Source organism: Ovis aries, chromosome 15 (genome assembly GCF_016772045.2).
Source record: "Ovis aries strain OAR_USU_Benz2616 breed Rambouillet chromosome 15, ARS-UI_Ramb_v3.0, whole genome shotgun sequence".
Lineage (NCBI taxonomy): Eukaryota > Metazoa > Chordata > Mammalia > Artiodactyla > Bovidae > Ovis > Ovis aries.
This window is the reverse complement of record NC_056068.1, coordinates 70,475,744-70,494,626: the sequence shown is the minus strand read 5'-3', so window position 1 is coordinate 70,494,626 and position 18,883 is coordinate 70,475,744. Positions and strand designations below refer to the sequence as shown.

General features: G+C 39.7%; 1 protein-coding gene across 4 annotated transcripts in view; it reads left to right on the top strand.

Moving 5' to 3' along the window:
• The window catches only part of LRRC4C (leucine rich repeat containing 4C), a 1,433,039-nt gene that overhangs the window by 267,869 nt on the left and 1,146,287 nt on the right, over window positions 1-18,883 (top strand). For 2 of the 4 annotated variants that reach the window (XM_042233372.2, XM_060399523.1), the window contains exon 2: window positions 776-964. The exons of the other annotated variants lie outside the window; for them this stretch is intronic. The gene's annotated coding sequence lies outside the window, so the exon portion shown is untranslated. The remainder of the gene's footprint in view (window positions 1-775; window positions 965-18,883) is intronic. 4 annotated transcript variants of the gene reach the window in all.

The following is an 18,883-nucleotide window of genomic DNA, read 5'->3' as shown; positions in this document are numbered from 1 at the left end:
ATCCATAGTTAAGAGAACACAGACCTCTTCCTTGACAGGATCAGTGTCCCACCACTTTGTCACACTTGAACATGGCTGAATGAGCAACATCAGAATTTTACTAGAGTTTGGTTGCTTAAGGATTTTGCTGTAGCTGATTTCCAAAGAACTTGCAGGAGGCCAGCAACTTCTTCGGGAGACTGGCATATGGAGAGTATGTCTTGGACAAGCCAATTTTTGCTTGTCAGTGTTGGCTTGATTTTTGCCTTCTTATTACACTTTGATGCTTAGTACTGTGTGTTGCAATATATAACTGTTGCAGAAAAGAAAGAATACACGGATGAGTGAATAAATGAATGAATAATTGTTTAGGAGAAAAGTATAGTCACTTGGGCTTTCCCTCACTCCACTTCTCCGTTTCTCATCTGTCAAGAGGTACAAACAGATACTAGTTAGGAGCAGAAGCTTAAGTATCTTCTTAAATAAATCTCCCTTCTTTGATCTGAAACTCAGAATCACTTCATTGTCAAAGAATCTTTACCACATCAACCAAGGAGTCACAGACAATAAAATAAGTGTTCTCTGAATCTCTTAATGAAAGCTCTCGAGTTTATCTTGTAGTTCCTTTAGAGATGTGATTTAAAAACAAAAAACAAAAAACCTTCCTTATTTGTATTTTAAAAATCCTGTGGAATTAAATCCTGAATTCTAATAGTAGCTAGCATTTTTGCATGTTTGCTATGTGTGTGAGCTGTGATAAACACTTGACATAGATTATCTCATTTAATCCTCACAGAAACCAAATTAAGTGTTTACTGTCGTTATCCCTATTTGATGAAGAGGATACCGAGGCTCACAGAGAATTCATAACTTGTCCAAGATCGTCTAACGTCAAGTAATCAAGAGTGAATGACCCCGCAGCACACATACCAGCCGAGACCAACCTTGGATTGGGGGGAAACTTCCAGAGGCAGAGCAGCAGCAGGTGAGCCAGCTTCTCAGTGCCGGGTGTACAGGGAACCACGGAGTAAGACATCAGACTTGAAACGGCCCCCAGCCTTGAGCTGTGGGGCTCATAAGCTTCATGGTTGGGGGAACACCAGCCCTTCCTCTAGGATGGTTTGGGCCTGAGGTCCAAACTTTATGGTTACCTTTCTGTGACGTAGCAGAATTGTAGCTTCCAGCACTGACCATCAACGTCAGCATTTCTAACAGAGGACTTACATTTTGGTGTGATCAGAGTCCAGGACCCAAGCCTTTGGTTTTGATTATTGACCTTCAGCTGTGTTCTATCTTATCAGCATTTTATCAGGAGGCTTGCTTAAGTACTCAGTTGTAGCTAGTTTCCATATCTTTCGGTTTTAATTTCCAAAAGATGCTGCTCTTTGAGGGAGTGGGAGATGACAGCTGTCTCTCTGAAAAACCTAGCCTACTGGGTATCCGTGTCAGTCAAAGGAATCGTTGCCTATCACTTAGCTATTACATGATGGAAGCATATTCAAGTACTGCAGTCCGATGCCAGGGTCTTCCCAGTCTTAAATGATTTGCACTAAGAACTTGATATAACTACCTGTATGTTCATTTCACGTAGTATTATATTCTTTAGTATACACTTCTCCTGCCATATTTTTTTTCTTTTGTTCTTAGTTGGCCATTTAAAATACATCTGCGTTATCTATCTGTTTCTAGCCCTTATAGTTCACCATCCTGATACTCTGGGCTCTGTTAGAATGGGAGATTTCACTTGGCTCTGACCCATCAAAAGAGAATATGTTGCTGACTGTGGAACTTATAGACTTATTTACTGGAGTACCTGGGGATGCATGATGGGAGGATCCTAAGAGGTAGAGTTCCTTCAAAGAAATGACAAGTTCAAATTCAGAGTTTGTGACGTTTGTGCTATGTATGGGCTCTTTAGGAGATTTTAAACTAGAGCTAATAATATTAAGAACTTGTCTTTGTCTTGGTGGATTATGTGATTACAGTTCTTTGATACTTTGAATTCTATTTGTTTGTCACAATGTCTCATTTCACTCTTTCAAATAGTTCTGACTTTAACTTTATGAATTTACAGAATTTATAACTACAGAATGTATTGACCTAAGAGAAAACATCAGTAATATAGTAATGATATCACCTTTACCACCAAGAAAAGGTTCATGAAGTCAGAGGTGTAATCTGCTTTATTGATTGCCATGTATACCCAGTGCATAGATACTAAAGCAAGTTGTTGCTCAGTGTTTATTGTTTTCATGAGGAAAGTAATAAATGACTCAATTATTAAATTATTTGAATTGTCCTGGATGTTCAAGGTATTGATTTAGTTGTGTTTATTCCTTGATTAGAGGTGCAAAGAAGGATTTTTCATACCAAGATACCAAGGATTCTTTGTGTATGAATAGGATGGGATGGGAAATGGGATTCTTTATTTCACTCCTTTCAAATCATTTGATTTTCATTGGTTAAAGGGTTAAAAAAAAACCCAACAACTTGTGATTGTATTTTCAAGTGTGTAGAAGTGTTTATGTGTGTGTGTGTGCATGGGGAGGGCACTTAATGATTTAAAAAATACCCTCATTTCTTGTGCGATCATTGTTGGTTTGGGATATACAACACCATTCCAGAAAAGAGAAAAATAATGTTAAATAGGAAGGGACAGAGAAATCCTTACTTATGGATCTCTCCATTATAGACAATTTAGTCAATTCAGTTCAGTCGCTCAGTTGTGTCCAGCTCTTTGCAACCCTATGAATCACAGCACGCCAGGCCTCCCTGTCCATCACCAACTCCCGGAGCTCACTCAAACTCATGTCCATCGAGTTGGTGATGCCATCCAGCCATCTCATCCTCTGTCGTCCCCTTCTCCCCCTGCCACCAATCCCTCCCAGCATCAGGGTCTTTTCCAATGAATCAGCTCTTTGCATGAGGTGGCCAAAGTATTGGAGTTTCAGCTTTAGCATCAGTCCTTCCAGTGAACACCCAGGACTGGTCTCCTTTAGGATGGGTTGGTTGGACCTCTTTATTAATTAAGATGCTAAGGACTTTTTTTTTTTCTTCCTAATCTTATGTCCTTGAACAAGTTGCTTCATCTTCCTGTGTCTGATTTCCTCATTGAGGGAAAGGGAATAATTGGACTGACACCATGATTTTGTTGTGAAGAATAAGTGAATTACTACCTGTGATGCCCATAGAGCAGTGCCCAGTGCAGACTAAGAACACAGCAGACATCATCATTCCCGTTATTGTCATATGCTAATGAATAAGACGTCACCTTATCCAAGCGACTTAACACTGTCAAGAGCAGCTGATCTCTGAGGCTGGCTCCAGTGTTTCATGATCCTATAGAGAGCCTTTAAGACTCCTTTGTGGTCTCTGAAAATATAGATCAAATCACCCTGAAACACATGTGAGGGACCACACAATACCTGCTGTGTCTTAGTGAATTCAGTGCCCTAGGACCCTCCAATCCTCTTTGATGTGTTTTCAGCCTCTGAGAATGGGCTTCCTTTGTAGTGTGGTACTAGAAGTATCCCAAGACTGACAGTGGTGGTAGTGAGGTGCATTCTATGATGGTACCTCTGAAACCTCAAATCATCCACTCTACTTGCAATCCCAGCTCAGCAGAGTTTGGAAGGAGCAGAGTGAGGTGAACACTTGATATTGTCTCCTGTCAACATTATTAAGTTATGGCTTGTGATGTTTCTCCTAGGCAAAATATATGGCAATGGAAAATAATATGACTATACCTTTACATCAAAACACACATACACAGCCAACCAACAGCCTTCAAGAAGGTGTGAAGACTCTTAGAGTATTGGGTGAAGGTAGTCTTGTGATTAAGATTTCTGTAAACTGGCTCTGGTGCCCTTCTGTCTCTTTCCCTGGCCCTTATCCATTTGACTTTCTTCCCAATGACCCGCTCTCTGGCTTTCTTTAGATAACTTGAAAATATTGACAGTACGGATGCCAAAGGTGAAAGGGACCTCTATCCCCACTGAACTCCAAATAGCAATTCTCTTTTCTCACTCCCAGAGGAGTGCTTATAATCTTGTTGGAACTATTTCTGCTGTACTATCAACTCTCCAGGAAAGAATAATGAACAAAGCCTCTCATTAACTACATTTTAATGAGCTTTGTTAAAGAGTCAACTTACCCCAGTCTCAAACTGAAAATAAAATTTAAAAAATTTCTGACTTAGAAAATGAAATACACATATAAAAGTCAAAATATATTTTTTTAGTCAAAATAATATGATGGGAACAATATAGACTTCAAAGTTTGTAGGTCCAGTGGCTTTTTTTAAATTAAAAAGTAAAAAACCCTCATCCTTACAAAACAGTCATATGCAAAAAATATTGAGTTGGCTAAAAAGTTGCATTGGAGTTTTCCATACCATTTACAGAAAACCCTAATGGAATTTTTTCCAACCCAAATCTATAAATTTTTAAAGATAATTTCAAGAGATGTATTTGCTGAAGCCTATTCATTTAGATGTATCAGATAGAAATGTATAAATCTCAGATTAAAACCCTTGAGTTAGCTGAGGTTATTGCCAGCCCCTTGCAATCAGTTCAAGACAAGACCCTACATGTGGTGAATGGGTTACAGTTAAACCTAGACCATAGGCCTTGCCTATCTTCAAGACAGAGAGATAGTGCCAAGGGGACCTAAAACTTCAGGGCTTTTTTCCTTTCGTTGTGAGAGAGCATGACAATTTCCCCCACTAAACCACAGAAGTTGTATTTCTACATGATTTTTTAAAGTGTTAAATGGGTTGAACGCAGTGCTGAAGAACTGGTTTATTGATTCTTTAAGTAGATGTTTATTGAATACCGCCTATTAAGTGTGAGCCAGTGTGTTGGAGATGGGTGATGTAATAAAGGTGACTGAAATTGATTCTCTAACCTTGAGGAATTCATATCTACAAGGTTGGGGAAGATAGATGTCCCGGTAATGAAGCTGACTACCATGTGCCATGTGTGAAGTCCTATGGGAGCGCAGAGGAGAGTCAGACCGACTTTATTTGGGATGAAAAGCATTCACTGGAGAGGCTGAGGACACTGAACTCTGTGGGCTGCATGTTCACCAAAATGAGGCTCTGTCGCAGTGATGTGTTGCCAATAAATAATTTTCCGTTACAATATTTTTAATGGTTGCCACACTATGTCGCAATGTGGATATAACGCAGCTAATTTAATTGAGCCCTTTTTTTGTCATTGGGTTAGTGCCATTTTTGAACAGCACCGAGATAAAGATTTGTGTGGTGAAATCATAGCACGTGTGTGTGATTCTCTGAGAAACCAGCCCAAGATATGAAATTACAGCCTCAAAGGATCAACAATTTTTTAACGTGTAAATGATTTTGTTTCAACTAAGATTATGAAAGAGTAGGACTTTAGGGTCAGACAAACTTGAGTTCAAAATATAAACATTCCTTTTCTTGGTTATTGACCTTGAGCAAGTTGCCTAAGCTCCATTACTCTTAGGTTCTGCCTTTAAAAAATGAGAATCATAATACTTACCTTGAAGTACTGCTTAAAAACTGTAGTAGAGCTTAATAAATACTTATTGAATTGCCTTCATATTTTTGACAATAGGTACCAGATAGCTTCTAAATCCTAGCAATAAAATTCAAGTGTTCTGAATATTTTACTGACATTAATTTCTAACAGGAAATGCTCACTATACAGTGTGGTATAGTTGCACTCAACTCATTAAATGGCCTCCATTTCAAAAGTCCTGACTCATTGTCCATATAAATAACTTTTAAATTGCTTGGCTCCGGCCTGAAATTTACTCCTAAAATATAGGAAAATTCCAGAATTGGATCAAGAGCCCAAAATATGGGATAAAAATCTGTATTTTTCCACCTATTTTCTGTGTCATTAATCTCTTATCAGTATTTTCATCTGAAAAAAAAAAGGACCGTAAAATTACATTTTCTTTCTGCTTCAACAAATCAGATGAGAAATATAAGAGAGAGATCTTACCTAGATCTCTAAATTGATATTCTGGTATGACCTATTATTCATTTTGGTTTTAATAATCTGCCATGAATCTTTCTATTTATTGAAAAAATAGGTGTCATGTAAACTGTACACTTCTCTCATGCTTGTCAGTATATGATGAGTTTTTCATTTTATATTGATGTGGGGCATTGACTTGAAGGATCTAGATTTATTTTTGAACTCTTGTCAGCACTCCATAATTAACATTGCCCAGAAGAGAAATGCTATTTTGCCTCTTGCATTATCAACACTACTGTCAGCAAATAAGGAAGGCATCTTCTTTACCATTATTATTGCTAATGTAAGAAGCAGAGCAGAACAGCTGGATTCTCATCAGTGGGTTGTTAGAAGCCCTGGCATTTAGTTGAAATCTGCTTTCAATTTCTACCTACCTTTATCTGCTTTAAGAACGTATTCAAAGGGGAAACATCATTTTTATCCCAAAGACTATATTTGAACTCCTAATTTGAGATATTTACAGATCTCAAAGTTGTTTATCTCAATGTAGCTTTTCCTCCATGACATAAAAATGCCGAGTTAATGCTGATTGCTTACTGGCTATTCCATGTATCTACATTTACTTCTCTGTTCTCCCTGTGTCCTAAATTCTCTGTAGTGTTACAGTTGCTCTCTGTTCTCCAATTTGGCTTAAATTTATAATGGCAATGGGTAGAAATAATCTTTTAAATGAAGAACTAGAAGGGCTAAAATCTTGCTGCATCAAAGGGCAGTGCTATAGCTCAGTTATTTGCTCTTTAAAAAGGCAAAAAAAAAAAAAAAATCTGTAGCCTCTATAGTTACAGTGTGCTGAAATTAGGTAGTCTATATGGTAATTTTGTTAAATCAGTTTCTTTTTTATACAGCGTGTGTGGTGGGATTGTGAAATAGTGCATCCGCTTTGTAAAGCAGGTGGGCAGTTTCTCAAGATGTTAAACATATGATTTAGAAACCCTGCCTGTAGGTACATATCTAAGAGAATTAAGTATTTATATCTGCACAAAATTTTGTATGTGAATGCTCATAGCAGCATTATTCATTATAAAGTGGAAACAACCCAAATGTCTATCAACTGATGAATGAATAAAGGAAATATACTATATCATAAATAAGTGTTTCACCATTAAAAAGGAATGAAGTACTGATGCATGCTATAACACAGGTGAACTGTGCAAACGCTATGAGTGAATTTGCTCAGTCGTGTCCAACTCTTTGCGACCCTATGGACTGTAGCCTATCCGGCTCCTCTGTCCATGGGATTTTCCAGGCAATAGTCCTGGAGTGGATTGCCATTTCCTTTTCCGGGGGATCTTCCCAACCCAGGGATCAAACCCGGGTCTCCTGCATTGTAGACAGACACTTTACCGTCTGAGCCACCAGGGAAGTCCCTATAGGCAATGAAAAAGATAAATACAAAAGGCCACATGTTATATTATTCCATTTATAAGAAGTGTGCAAACCTGACAGATATACAGAAACAAAAAATAGATTGCTAGTTTCCAAGAGTGAGAGGCAAAGGAGACCGAGGGGTGATTGCTAATGGGTATGAGGATTCTTTTTTGAAGTGATGAAATGTTCTAAAATTAGATGCTGGTGACCATCGCACAGCTTTGTGATTATGCTATTCAATAAAACCCCTGGATAATATATTGGAACAGGGTGACTTTTTGGTATGTGAATAATATCTTAGTAAAGCTCAGATCAAAAGTAACATACATTCATTAATAAAACAACACAGAAATTGGGAATGGTGGAAATGAATGGGAAAATCATGACTAAAAATTTTATATTGAGCCTTTCAGGTTTAACATTCAGTATACAGTATTTTTATTTTAAATAACTTTGGAATTAATTATTTTAATTAAATGACTATAGTTTAGTTAAGCATTTCTTTGTCTCAAGTATAGGTGATTGCCGACTATTCACTAGTATAGTTTTATTTTTTCTTTCTTTCTTTTTTTAATGGGAACTGGGAAAAGTGTCTGTGGTTACAGATACACACTTGGTATCGTGGTCAGTATTCTAGGACCTGGGCATGTACTCCAGGAAATAACTAGCAGCTGGCACCTGGATCACTGCTGTTATTGTAACTTACTCTAGATTCCTACAGACTTACAGTGACATGGCTAACAGTAATTGAAACTGTCTTTCATATACTCCTTACTTGGGGCAAAATGTTTGTGTCCATTTTTTTTTAATCATTGAAAACAGATTTCAAGACTTCTCATAGCTAAATGTGGCAAGCAGGTAATTCACAGACTTGTAGACAACAAACTCTGATAGTCTAGGATGGAGAATAGGGCAACAGGTTAGTTGAAAAGCTTCATGTGTCTTTTTACTAATGCAACATTTAGTACATTTAAGGATATTATAATGAGATCAAATCAAATTTACAGGAGAATGAACAAACGAGAATAGCAAATGGAGGTCAAAATGCACTTCCACAGTTCTCTGTTACACCAGTTAGATCTACAAGGCGGGGACTTAATGCAAGTTGATGTGTGATTGCTCCAGTTTTAAAGCGATGCAATTCAGTTTACATCTGATTTCATTAAGGCTGTTGAGATGGCACTTGAGTAATTCAAAGAGAATAGAAATGGGAGGGGTAGAGAGTGTGTGTACGGAAGTGTATTTTGATCCTGCACTTCATTGTTATAACACGCGTGGGTCTAGCAACTCTTTAACATGTAGTCTATTATGATTTCATCCTGTATAACTGCGAACTAACAGCTTTGCCTCTCAAAGAAGTGATGTGATCAGCCCACTAAACCTTTTGCCATGTGAGACATTCACTGTGCGGTGGAGATGATTCAGAGAGAAGACTTAGACACACAGTCATGTGACGTGTTGCTTAAACCAAATTAAAATGAGTGTGCTAACACTTTGTCAGTTTTCATCTCTTCAGCCTCATAGCTATTTATAAAAAGGAGATGTTTGCATGAGAAGAGGTCCCAGCTGGGGATTAATGCCCAGGTCTCTACAAAATTTTACGTAAAATAAATAAACATTGTCATAGGATTTGATGTTTTACTAAATCATTTCATGGAGTAATTAACACATATCCTGTCATAATTCTATGAGAATGTTTATATTAAAGAGTTTACACTATATAGAAACTGAGAATCAAAGTGATTTTAACTTCACAATAATCAAAATGTAAAAGCAAGAACTAGGAAAGAAACTCAGAGACGGCAATGGCACCCCACTCCAGTACTCTTGCCTGGAAAGTCCCATGGACAGAGGAGCCTGGTGGGCTGCAGTCCATGGGGTCGCTGAGAGTCGGACACGACTGAGCGACTTCACTGTCACTTTTTCACTTTCATGCACTGGAGAAGGAAATGGCAACCCACTGCAGTGTTCTTGCCTGGAGAATCCCAGGGACGGGGGAGCCTGGTGAGTTGCTGTCTATGGGAGCGCACAGAGTTGGACACGACTAAAGTGACTTAGCAGCAGCAGCAGCAGGAAAGAAAGTAAGAAAATCAAATCTTATTTATGAAGCCCCTGTTCCAGCACTATTTGAGAAGATTCTAAAGTGTTAACACATTAAATCCTCTAGAAGTCACAGGAGGTGAACTTTGTTATTTTCATTTCACATAGAAGAAAGCCGAAGTCCCCACGTCACAAGCCTAGGTTTTAACAGATTTGCAATTTAGCACAACAGGTTTTAAGATTTACATTTTTACTGTAGACCATATATTCTAAACACAGTCACGATGTTGAGAAGATACCCAGCTTTAGCTTTTGTTATGAGGATGGAGTCATCACTGTCTTGCTGATATTGATCAGTTTCTTAATACAACAGTCATCCTCATGTTTTATTTGCTACATGTGTTTTCAAAAAGGTAATTCACTCTTTGGTCTGGGCACTGGGAAAGCCCCAAATCAAAAGTAATCCTGATTAGAAAATCAGTGCTGTGGAAAGGAAGACTGGCCTTTCTTTACGTGTTCAATATTGTTCTTGTTGCAGACTCTCCCTCCACACATACTTCAGTCCATACCTTAAAATAAACAGGCCAAAAGGTGAACATTAGTTGGCCTCGTAGTAACTGGGGAAGTATATGGACTCCACAGCATCCACTAGAAGATGGCAGACCACTTCAGCCTTCATCCTACAGTGGAGAAATCAGTGAAAACGCTGTCAGCCTGATTATTAGAGCACCACCCCCGTCTTTTCTAAATACTGATCCTTCTTACTATGTAACAGCATGTAATTCAAAATCATACATGCACCACAATTTCATTGCAGCAGTATTTACAATAGCCAGGCATGGAAACAATCTGAACGTCGAACGACGGATGAATGGATAAAGGTGACGGGTACACAGATACAGTGGAGTGAAAGGAAATGAAGTTAGGTCATTTGCAGAGATGTGGATGGACCCAGAATCTGTCATACAGAATGAAGTAAGTCAGAAAGAGAAAAAAAGAAAGAACATGTTAACACACACGGGTAGACGTGAGGAAAAATGGTACAGATGAACCTATTTACCGGGCAGGAATAGAGACACAGAACAGACATCGAGAATGGACATGCAGACACAGAGGGAAAAGGAAGGCTGGGACGAATTTGGAGATTAGGACTGGCATATACATACCACCCTGTGTACATAGACAGCTAGTGGGAAACTGCTCTGAAGCTCTGGAAGTTCGGCTTCATGCTCTGCGGTGACCTAGACGGGTAGGATGAGGCGGGTGCGGGGCAGGGAGTTCCAAGAGGGAGGGGATGTATGTATACACGTGGCTGACTCACTCTGCTGTACAGCAGAAAATTAACGCAACATTGTAAAGCAATTATAGTCCAACTTAAAAAAAAACCACACAACTCAGTGTATAAACAATAAACCATAATACTCCGTTTCTTTCACAGATTTTTGAAGCTCTTTCCCTTCTGTATTCCCTCCATTCTTAGGCTGGCTTCACCAGGGCAGAGGGATGGATGCCAACAACTCCTGGACCTAGAACCTTCTAGATCACATTGAGATACTATTCAGTTCCAGTATACAACTGACAAGAATCATTGTGACAAAAAGATGTAGTATTAGTCAGCTCAGGCTGCCGTGGAGAAATTTCATAGACTGGGAGGCTTATACAGCAAAAAATCATTTTCTCCCATTCTGGGGTTTGGAAGTCCGAGTCCAAGATCGGAGCACCAGAGAATGGTTTCAGGTGAAGCCTCTCCCGTTGGCTTGCAGGGTGGCTGCCTTCTTGCTGTGTTCTCATAAGGCCTTTCCTCTGTTCGCATTTTACACACTGCTGGTGTCTCTTTCTTTTCTTAAAAAGGCACTGGTCCTATTAGCTCAGGGCCCCACCCTTTTGCGGAGAAGGCAATGGCACCCCACTACAGTACTCTTGCCTGGAAAATGCCATGAATGGAGGAGCCTGGTAGGCTGCAGTCCATGGGGTCGCGAAGAGTCAGACACGACTGAGTGACTTCCCTTTTACTTTTCACTTTCATGCATTGGAGAAGGAAATAGCAGCCCACTCTAGCATTCTTGCCTGGAGAATCCCAGGGACAGAGGAGCCTTGTGGGCTGCTGTCTATGGGGTCACACAGAGTCGGACATGACTGAAGCAACTTAGCAGCAGCAGCAGCAGCCACCCTTTTGACCTCATTTAACCTTAGTTACCTCCTTAAAGGTTTTGTCTCCAAACATAGTCACATTGGGGGTTGGAGCTTCAGCATAAATTTCAGTTTCCCTGGTGGCTCAGATGGTAAAGCGTCTGCCTGCAACATGGGAGACCTGGGTTCAATCCCTGGGTCGGAAAGATCCCCTGGAGAAGGAAATGGCAACCCACTCCAGTACTCTTGCCTGGAAAATTCCATGGACTGAGGAGCCTGGCAGGCTTCAGTCCATGGGGTTGCAAAGAGTTGGACACGACTGAGTGACTTCATACATGTTAAGGAGACACAATTCAGTCTGTTACAGATAAGATTGCATTAATTTTCTCAAATTAATGTGTATTCCCTTGGATCTTTGTAATCACCAGAAAGATAGACAGAAGAACTTTAACAATGCTCATGTCCAGGCCATACCCCAGAACAATTACATTAGAAGCTTCCACTCCAGGGAAGGGCATAATAAGCAGTTTTAAAAAGCCAGGTAATTATAAATTTATATCTAGAATTAAAAACAGAGACGTATGTTATGTAAGACCTATTGGTCCAATGTATGATGCATAGAATGTTGAAAAGAAAAGAGTTAATGCTGGCTTTGTCAGCCTGTTGTAATGTACGTATAAAGAACATGTACTGAATATTATCTTAAGTTGTCTCTATACATTATATTGGGGCTTCCCTGGTGGCTCAGATGGTAAAGAATCTACCTGCAATGAAGGAGACCCAGGTTCAATCCCTAGGTTGGGAAAATCCCCTGGAGAAGGGAATGGCTTACCTACTCCAGTATTCTTGCCTGGAGAATTTCATGGAGAGAGGAGCCTGCCAAGCTACAGTCCATGGGATAGCAAAGAGTCAGACATGACTGAGCGAATGACACTATGCTTTATATTGTTTGATATACCAATTATCAAACACTATATACCATAGTATACTTAGAGATGTAAGTAGATGATAATAGACAAAATTTTAAAATCAGGCAGCAAGAGTTCTAATTGTGTTTACATGATCTTCACATTTCTGAGAAAAGTAAGAATGATAATAACAGTGTCCACCTATGTTATGAGATTAAATGAGATAATACATGCAAAGCTTCAAATAATCCATCAGTATTACTATTAGCAATATAGTAGTGAGATTTGGAAAAACCAGAAGTGTCTCTTTCCATTTCTTTTCTCCCTCATACCCAAAGATCCCCAAGCTTTGAGATTCAGCAGTGTGTCCTTGCAAAGGCTAAATTAGCTACATTTTACATATCAAAGTGGAGGGACCAGGGACAATCCAAGGGCATATGGAAATAGCAGAAAGAGTGGTTAAGGTCATGGTAGAGGCTTTGAGCAAACTCCTAGCAACTGGAGGTGATTTTCGAGCTCTGTGAGGACGCTGCTATAACCCTACAGAACATAAAGGCAGCTCTTTTTAGGTCACTCTTGTTCTGTTGGAATATTAGATTTTTTGTCATTAATTTTGAGAATCCAGAAACCCAACTTGCTGAGAATTTTCAAGAGATATCAAACAAATGTGTTTTGAGTTGAAGCTGCCCTATGCTTCTCAGCTTTTTTAAAAACACTGAGCAGTTCAGTTTGGCATTTCAATCTGTCTCCTCTTACATTTATATTAGAAAAAAGCAGCCCTGGTAGAAATGTTGCTTCTGAGCCCTGAGAATGGTGAAAGGATATATCTTTTGTTCTCTTCTTTTAGAGATGTTTCCTTTTTCTCTGAAATGTGTGGGAAGCCTTGCCTGTCTAATCTTTAGCATTTTGATGGAATTACCATAAAAAGCTTTTCTGTGTTTTGTGTGAATCTTTATCTTAATTGGAGGTTTAAAAGGGGTTAAAGGGGGCTGTTTTCCTGGGTATGTTTCAAGTATACCACATCTGTGTAGAAACACTGACCCACTAAGAGGCTTCGTGGTAAATTGTTTAGTGGTTAAATGCATGGCTTCAGAGTTAACCTGCCTGGCTTGAAATTTTGCTTTTGACATTCACTAGTTTAACTTCTCTATAACTTGGATTATTCATCTGCAAAGGGGTAATAATAGTAGGTATTTCATAAAATTGTCAAGCATTAAGTTTGCTACTGTACAGGAAACAATACTTCTGACTCCATGGCCAGCATCACTCCATGTTAAGGATTCCTGAAGCTTATTTCAAGTTTCTCTTGTTAAACCCACTAAAGGCACTCGTCTAAAGGCCAGAAGCTAAAACAGTTCACCTCTAAGCCACAATGGTCTGGGTTTGAATCTTGACTCCTTCACTTAGGAAATGAGTACTGTTGGCAGCAATCACTAGTGCCTTTGTTAACTCATCTCTAAAATGGGGCAATTGCAAGGTCTCCTTTGTATATTTGTTGTAAAGATTCAGTTCAATTCAGTCGCTCAGTTGTGTCTGACTCTTTGCAACCACATGAACCACAGCACACCAGGCCTCCCTATCTATCACCAACTCCTGGAGTCCACCCAAACCCATATCCACTGAGTCAATGATGCCATCCAATCATCCCATCCTCTGTTGTCCCCTTCTCCTTCTGGCCTCAATCTTTCCCAGCATCAGAGTCTTTTCCAATGAGTCAGCTCTTTGCATCACGTGGCCAAAGTATTGGAGTTTCAACTTCAACATCAGTCCTTCCAATGAATACCCAGGACTAATCTCCTTTAGGATGGACTGGTTGGATCTCCCTGTAGTCCAAGGGACTCACAAGAGTCTTCTCCAACACTACAGTTCAAAAGCATCAATTCTTCTGCACTCATCTTTCTTTATAGTTGAACTCTCACATCCACACATGACCACTGGAAAACCATAGCCTTGACTAGATGGACCTTTGTTGGCAAAGTAAGGTCTTTGCTTTTTAATATGCTGTATACGTTGGTCATAACTTTCCTTCCAAGGAGTAAGCGTCTTTTAATTTCATGGCTGCAGTCACCATCTGTAGTGATTTTGGAGCCCCAAAAAATAAAGTCAGCCACTGTTTCCACTGTTTCCCCATCTATATGCCATGAAGTGAGGGGACCAGATGCCATGATCTTCGTTTTCTTAATGTTGAACTTTAAGCCAACTTTTTCACTCTCCTCTTTCACTTTCATCAAGAGGCTCTTTAGTTCTTCTTCACTTTCTGCCATAAGGGTGGTGTCATCTGCATATCTGAAGTTATTGATATTGCTCTTGGCAATCTTGATTCCAGCTTGTGCTTCCTCCAGTCCAGCGTTTCTCATGATGTACTTTGCATATCAGTTAAATAAGCAGGGTGACAATATACAGCCTTGATGTACTCCCTTTCCTATTTGGAACCAGTCTGTTGTTCCATGTCCAGTTCTAACTGTTGCTTCCTGACCTGCATACAGGTTTCTCAAGAGGCAGGTCAGGTGGTCTGGTATTCCCATCTCTTTCAGAATTGTCCAGTTTATTGTGATCCACACAGTCAAAGGCTTTGGCATAGTCAATAAAGCAGAAATAGATGTTTTTCTGGAACTCTCTTTTTCGACGATCCATTGGATGTTGGCAATTTGATCTTTGGTTCCTCTGCCTTTTCTAAAACCAGCTTGAACATCTGGAAGTTCATGGTTCACGTATTGCTGAAGCCTGGCTTGGAGAATTTTGAGCATGACTTTACTCATGTGTGAGATGAGTGCAATTATGCAGTAGTTTGTTGTAAAGATTAAATGAAGCAAATTTACCCTGTGACTGAGTTTAAGCCACTATTTCTTACCTCTTACCTTCAGGATTGCAGTAGCCTCACAATTAATCTCACAGTTTCTGTTCTTACCCATTTATAAGCCACTCATTGTGTAACAGTTTAAATAATTTAAATATAAATCAAATCATGGTACATGATTTTTTTTTCTTTTCTATCATTTTTGGAATAAATGCATATCTTACAACCATAGTGTATGTGACATCAAAATAATTTGTCCACACCTAAATTTCCAAGCTTGTTTTGAGCACTGTTTATTCTCATTCAATATATACCAGTTGTGTCTGACTTTTTGCGACCCCATGGACTATAGCCGTCCGGGTTGAATTTTCCCGGCAATAATACTGGAGTAGGTTGCCATTTCCTTCTCCAGGGGATCTTCTCAACCCTGGGATTGAACCTGCATCTCTTGCATCTCCTGCTTTGGCAAGCAGATTCTTTACCACTGCACCACCTGGGAAGCCCATTCTGGTCATACTTGCTTTTTCTTATATTCTTGGAACAGGCCAAGCTCTTTCCTCCCTCAGGATCTTTGCATATCTTTTCATGCTCACAAAATTATCAGCTCTATAAAGAGTCAGAGGTCCTTTTCAACCTGTACATCTTTACTCAAAGTCATCTCTTCAGAAAGCCCTTTCTTACCATCTAATCTAAAGAGGGCAGCCCTCCAGGACGATGTTTCTTACCTCATCTCTTTAGAATGTGTTGTCATGCTTTATCATTATTTTGTTCATTTATCTGTTTTGCAAGTATGCGTGCTTAGTCCTTCAGTCACGTCTGACTCTTTGTGACCCCATGGACCATAGCTCGCCAGGCTCCTCTGTCCATGGGATTTCCCAGGCAAGAATACTCCAGGGGATCTTCCCAACCCAGGGACTGAAGCTGCATCTCTCGTGCCTCTTGCATTGGGTTGGGGGGTGGGGTGGGGGCAGATTCTTTACCACTGTGCCACCCAGGAAGCCTCTATTTATCTGTTTACTTGTACAGTGTTTCTCTTCTCTGACACTCACAGGCAGGATCTTATCTGAATTGGTCATCATTACATTTCATAATGTCTGGCATATAGTTAGTGCTCACTAAGTATCTGTGGAAGGGAGAAGAGGGTAAAGGAAAAAAAGAAAGAATGATGTCATCAAAAGCACTCAATATATTTTAGCACAATTAAAAAAAATCACATTGTATGCACCTTAAATATGTTTTTTATTTATCATATATGCTACAATAAGCTGGAAAAGTTAAAAAATAAAATAGAAAAAATTATAGAAACAAAGATTAAGTGTGAGATAGAAAAATTTTCCTGATAATTAGAGAAAACCATTCATCACAAGTCTGGACTCTGGAATGAACTTCTGGGGAAGAAATATGAAGTAGTTCTTTTAAAGCCATGAGGACTGCCTCTCAAGAGGAAAGTGGTGTCTTTCAAAGTAGTATGGTTTGCCTATCAGTCTCTAAATTTTTACATTTGGTAAGTCCCAGAGCTAGCTGAAAATAACCCACTGTGCAAGGATTTTGGCACCAAATTGCTTCCACCACAATCACACCACACCCAAGATGTTAAGTGTGCAAAGCAGGATATGGCACCCAATCAGGCCTACGCTGGTTTCTGCAGGCTGGTCAAATTGGGATTTGGCAAAGCCATCCCTGCCCTTGTAGTTTCCATCATTTCACCTTTCACTGAGCAACACCATCCCTCTGAGGATAATCTGAATTCCTTGCAGTCTGCATCATGGCACTTCTATTTCTAGAAGACCAGGATGATACTTTCTCTCCAAATCTGTTCTCAGAGGCTCTTGTCTCATTGAAATTGCTTTTCCTGTCTCCACCAGCTGGACACTCAAAAAACATTATCTCAAGAGGACTTATTTTAGTTTTGCTATCCATCATCTGGAGAATAAAAAAAAAAAAAGTGAGGATTCATTCTGATCTGGCAATTGTGTGTGGCTGCTTCAGAGAGAGAGAGAGACAGGAGGAAGGAGGGAGGGAGGGAGGGAGAGAGAAAGGGAGACCACCCCTGGTGAGATGCCTCCTAAATCTCATAAGCATCACCTCTGAGGCACGAATCCAGAAAACATTCTCCCACAGGCTAACTTGACAGCAAAGGCGTTTTGGGCTGTGAAGGTTGCGTGCAGAAACAGTTCTCAGCAATATTGATACAGATACTCAATTTTGATTGCTGACCTTAGACCAGGTACCGTTCTTAGAGCTTCCCATAGACTAGTTCACTTAATCCTCTCATTCAACCCTTGAAGAAACCAAGGCATGGAGAGGTCGCTGGTGTATCTATGGTGACCCATGCAGTTGTGGAGCTGAGATGGTAACCAGACAATCTGGCAGCAGGTGGTTCACATATAACCATTACAGTCTATTCCCTCAATGGTGCTATTTTTATAGTTTCTGTTTCTAGGACTGGGTATGTGAGATACAAGAACTACCATGGTTATCAAAAAGAAAACCAAGTTTGCAAATTTATTTTTAAAATATTAATCATCTAAGACAAATAGATTCTGAAAATAAAGTGCTTCTTATTTACTTCCAAGCAAAATTTCAGCCTTATAATTGTACATCTAAAGTTGTCCACTGTTTGAATCCTTGTTACCAAAGCAACTGCCTCTTCTTCAGCATTTTAGATGAGATTTGCAAAACTCAAAGGTTTGTATTCAATATAGTCTAGAATTTTGTTATGAGCTTTCAGGTGTATGGGATCCTCAGAAGGGCAGATATATAGAGTAAACCATCCATTCTGTTGGCCCAACATATATCTGTATCCCATTCTTGAAAAGACAGGAAGAAGGCAAGATAAAACAGTAGAACTGAGCTGAGTTTAATGATTCCCTGAAGAAATAAAGCCTGCCTTGGTGAGTATACCCCAAGAAACTGATAAAAGTAGTCTGTTTTCAAAGCAAGAGTTTCCAGTGACTTAAAATCAAAGTAATATAACATCATTCTCCTTTAATACATTGTCAACTATGTGTGCCTATGCATATATAGTCTGAGTCTCTGAGAGACTCAGTTTATTATTACATAGTTGTTTGGGGGAAAATCATCTTTATACCACAGTGCATCTATTTCAGCTTCTTAAAGAGAAGATCAAGAAAAGAATATTGAAGACAACAGCATTTCTATCTCAGCTCTGCTATTTGCAAACTGAAGGAGGAATCGCAGCTCGCCAGGCCTCCCTGTCCATCACTAAGTCCCGGAGTTCACCCAAACTCATGTACATCGAGTCGATGATTCCATCCAGCCATCTCATCCTTTGCCATCCCCTTCTCTTCCTGCCCCGAATCCCTCCCAGCATCAGGATCTTTTCCAATGAGTCAACTCTTTGCCTGAGGTGGCCAGAGTATTAGAGTTTCAGCTTCAGCATCAGTCCTTCCAATGAACACCCAGGACTGGTCTCCTTTAGGATGGACTGGTTGGATCTCCTTGCAGTCCAAGGGACTCGCAAGAGTCTTCTCCAGCACCACAGTTCAAAAGCATCAATTCTTTGGCGCTCAGCTTTCTTCACAGTCCAACTCTCACATCTATACATGAGCACTGGAAAAACCATAGCCTTGACTTGACGGACTAAAGCTTAGTTGTCTTATATCTAAATTGGG